The sequence below is a fragment of the Neolamprologus multifasciatus genome, chromosome 15 (assembly GCF_963576455.1).
Source record: "Neolamprologus multifasciatus chromosome 15, fNeoMul1.2, whole genome shotgun sequence".
Taxonomy (NCBI): Eukaryota; Metazoa; Chordata; class Actinopteri; order Cichliformes; family Cichlidae; genus Neolamprologus; species Neolamprologus multifasciatus.
Genome location: NC_140453.1, coordinates 23,250,182 through 23,254,683, shown reverse-complemented (window position 1 = coordinate 23,254,683; position 4,502 = coordinate 23,250,182). Strand labels below are relative to the sequence as shown.

The window sequence follows — 4,502 nt, the reverse complement described above, 5'->3', positions numbered from 1 at the left end:
TGGGGATGCAATAACACCGAACAATCACATTTTTGTTATATATTGCTTTGTGATGGCCCACCAGAGGGCTTCACTCACACCCAGGTCAGGAGGAGGGGTTCTGCTGGTTTTTGGCGCAATGCCACCACCATGCATGAATTTTCAAATGTGCTATTTTACAAAAAGTATAAAAAATAGTAAAGCATATTATTATTTTTTATGAAGATGACATCTTAAATTTGATTGAACTACCTTCAAACTTTAAAGTAAACATCTCAGTGTTACAATGAAATTCTATTCTGCTACTATCAATAAAAATGGAGAAAATGTCTACATATATCATCTGGCTTTTCCATTAAAAAGCAAAACTGCTGCTGAGGTAGCTCATCAGTTGTGCGCAATCATATATAGACATGGCTGCCCAAAAAGAATTTTATCCAACCAAGGAAGAGGATTTGTTAACAAGGTAAGTGTTAAGTTTACTTTTCCATACCTAAAGGTAAATACTTGGCCACAGTGTGCCAAGTAGCTGCCAGGCCAAAGTTTTTGTGTGATTGTGTTTGAGAAACTATTTTCTTTTTTATTTGAAGGTCAACTCAAGACTTTGCAGCTTAATGAAAATAGATAGGAGTGTCACAGCAGTGGCACCCTCAGACAAATGGCGTCGACAAAAAGACAAATGACAACATAAAAAGGTATGTTTCATTTGTATGTAATATTTCAATAGCTTTTAAGACTGTCACTATTGTGTTTGTGTTTTTTTATGTCCACATGTAGAGCCCTGAGAAAATTAGTCAACAGTCAACAGAATGACTGGGATGTGTAGCTGGATGCTACACTGTTTTCTTTGAGGTCCAAGGTCCACACCACAACCAAATACACACCATTTAAGACCTACCATAGAACCAAGTCCGCTTAAATTATATTTATACATGCTGTAGTGCCATTTTTGGGAGCATTTCAAGTTGCTATACATCAATACACCCATTATAGCCCAAATTCTAATAATATGTATGCATTAAGTGCATAGTAATTACATAAATTGCAAAAAAGTGCAATAAACTACAAAACAATTGAAAATTGTTTTTGTTTTTTTAACATATATTTCTAGCTAGAGAAATTATGTTTCACAAGCCTGAAAATGAGTCTTTTAGTTCTTGCACAGATTTCCACGCATCTCAAAGTGAAAGCTTCACAGGCCTGAACCAATCAATTCAATGACTTAATTCATTTAGCTGTACCACACATTCCTCCAGCTGCTAAAACCATCTGGAAAACATACAACTTCAAACAAACTTTGCTATGATGAAAACTGACTTCACAACCATATTTTGCTGTAGTTCCATTCATCTTTTTACTTCAGTGATGTTCTTTATATCTCCATCACTCACTGCTGCAGGTAGCCAGGCCAAACTGTTTCTCAAAGTTTTCTGTTTGTGATTTTGTGTTTTAGATCGTCACGTGGAGTTTTGGCATGAGCCATCAATATGGAGCTTCCCTGTCTTTCCCAGCCTTATAGAGACATCCAAGGTGAGTGACCTGTTGGCAGCATGCTGCTTAGTTTGTTTGCCTTGAGGGTCTTGGTTTTTTTTAGGGAACCAGACAACCAGCCCAGAAACACTACTTACTTGAACAAATTATTACTATTTTATTCATGTACAAGGCCAGTAAATTGTTGTTTCTCATATTTATGATGTCACTCGTCACTAGTTGTGGCTTTGACAGGAAATTTTGGACAAACGTAAAACTGATGACAGCCGTGCCAACCAGTGAAATTTTGAAGGACTGTGACAATAACAAATAATTAGAAAATAAGTGGTTGTAAACTCACGTTAAACCACCTGATATCTCACAGGTGTGAAATGTGAGGGGGGAAAATAAGAAAGCAAACTGTTAAAAGATTTTGAATTATATTACTTTATTATCTTTATTCAACTGTGATAATTGTTTATGTTTAAGCCTTATTTGAATTGCGTAGTAATGCCTGTATATAGCGTGTCAGCAAATTCTTTAACTGGAACAAAGTGTCTGCTCAAGTTTAGACAACACCCACATGTATTGTTTTAACCCACTACAAGATCGTTAATCAACTTGTCCATCTTTGTCTTGCAAGGCTGCATCCTGTGCAGCCTCGTATGCAATCACCAGATAAGAAGTTGTTTTTTTCCTAACTTGTACTCCACCCATGAGTAAAGCAGTATATAATAAAGTTTGAGCAGAGTCAGTGCATTCCTGCACTGACTCAGTAGTTGACAGAGTCAGTGCACAGGAGTCGTCCATGTACATGAATTAACTCTGGGCCCGTGATTCTTTGCTTTCCTGAGGTTTTTCTCCTAACACAAACCAATCATACATTTCAGGAATATATCAAATAAAATTTTACCATAGAAGAAATTCACTACACCTTTTGGATGCAGACTACTTTAAGAATAGTATTTAACCTCCTCCGTTACACAGACTGATTATATTTTAATGTTTTCAGAGTGTTTTTGTACTTTTTTCCCCTCCTGCTTAAACAGCTAGAAAATTATTCACCAGCAATATTCCTTACACGAGTACATTAATTGTCTCTCTTTGTTAAAGACGTTGATGAAAAATCCTGTCACCAGGGGGTGACTGCCCTGACCGCAAAAAATGATTTTTGGCCTTCTAGAAGTCTATGACCTCCGACCTTTGTAAGTATTTTCTGATGAGTTCATGAGCTCAGTCACTCGCTTTGTGTTATACTTAATACTAAAAGGAGGATTATCCAGGAAATACCTGCATAAGCATTATGTGAGGGGTCAGATCCACCTGCTTTTTAAAGACTGACCATTGAGGACTGAGATCTGAAAAGTTTTCTGTTCATGGCTTCAAAATGTTAATCTGAGCCACTTAATCATCACTTTTACCTTATGTAATAATCCTGTGTGATGTTGGAAAATACAGATTTGGTCAGTTTGGTCAGTCACTTAAAAAGCTAAAAGTCACAAACTGATATCATCTAGGAGCTCTAATGAGGCAGGAATGGATCTCCATGAATCAGGATTTGACCCAGACACTGATGTCCATCATGCCACATAATTGATAATAATCAGTTTTATCATGTATTTGTTTGTTTGTTTGTTTTTTCCAACAGGAAAGAGGAAATGAGGGGTGCATGTCCTTCATGCACTGATGGAGATGTTTACGAGGCTAAGGAGAAACCTGAACACTTTTCCCAGATGTTCAGGACATGAAGAAAGGGCGGCTGCTGCACAGAACCAGAATCAGGCAATCCACGCTTGTTTTCTAAAGAGGATTTCTACCCAAAGTTGGGCAGATTTTCTCAAAGAAAATGCTCCTGTGTCTCCACCAATGGATAAAAATGTTGTATTTTAAGTCTGTAAAATATTCTGTTTACTATTATAATGATGTGTATGTGTAGTCTTAAATCTTCTTTGATAATAGGCTTTTTAACAAAACTGGCTGATTTTAATGCTGTTAACTGTGCAGTTAAGTGATCATGCTCATTTAATTAAATTAAAACCTACTGATGTTCTGACCTTCATAGTCAATCTAGTATCTAGCTGTAGTAGTATGTTACAAGCAAAGTGTATTTTAAGTATCACAATTACTCTTATAATCTCATACAATGTTGTGAATCAATGTTTGTTTCATTTGTACAGTCATTAGCAGCAGTCTTTAAGCAATTAGTTAGCAACTTGCAGTCATCTATAGAAAGAGATATTATGTAAAAATGCAAAAGAAATCTGAGCTAATAGACTCAACATTTAATATAGCGTCATGCACGCACTCATACATTACTTTTATTTCTGTAGAACTCTGTATTAGGACCTGTGTTTAACTGTATTTTAAATAAATTAACCTTAAAAAAAAGAATTCTTTGTTTACCTCAAACATTCAGGCGATCATACTTTATGATCGCTGAGATTTTGATGAAGTGATAAATGGATAAAATTTTGATGTTCTGAACCGAGACCAACAAGGTCCAATCCAGCCCACTAGACTGCTTTTCAAATTTTGAAGACTGCAGAGAATTGATTGTTCTCTATAAATTGTGAACCCATGTGACCACAAACTTACTCGTTTCAGTTTTTTTTTTTTCTTGAGACCTCACAGGTTTTTTAAGGCATGCTTATTAAATATAAATCAACAGTAATTAATTATTATGGAATAATTTAATGTCCTGGCTCACTTGAGATCAAACTGAATTCTATATGGTTCATGGACTTGAACACCTCTGGAGTGCAATAGTACCTATGCAAACCGCAGCTTAGGATACAAATTCAGGTCAGTTTATTTATGTAGTGAACTTTTATGGTAATAATAATAATAATAATAATAATAATAATTAATATATTATTAAGCATTAATATATTATTAATGCTTAATAATTAATAATTTTATTTATGAGCGCCTTTCAAGTCACCCAAGGACACTTTACAATAGGATAAAACACTTAGTAAAACAATGGCAGAATAAGAACAATAAAACAAAAGCACGAGATAAAATTAACAAACAGTGGATTCACAGTGAATATG

At 35.2% G+C, this 4,502-nt stretch overlaps 1 long non-coding RNA gene across 1 annotated transcript; it reads left to right on the top strand.

Annotated features, from left to right (window-relative positions):
* The first annotated feature begins 1,081 nt into the window (after positions 1-1,081).
* On the top strand, positions 1,082-3,840 carry LOC146502117 (uncharacterized). The gene is made up of 3 exons (XR_014869282.1): positions 1,082-1,509; positions 2,563-2,654; positions 3,098-3,840. It is a non-coding gene; the product is annotated as an uncharacterized LOC146502117 (long non-coding RNA).
* The last annotated feature ends 662 nt before the right edge of the window (positions 3,841-4,502 follow it).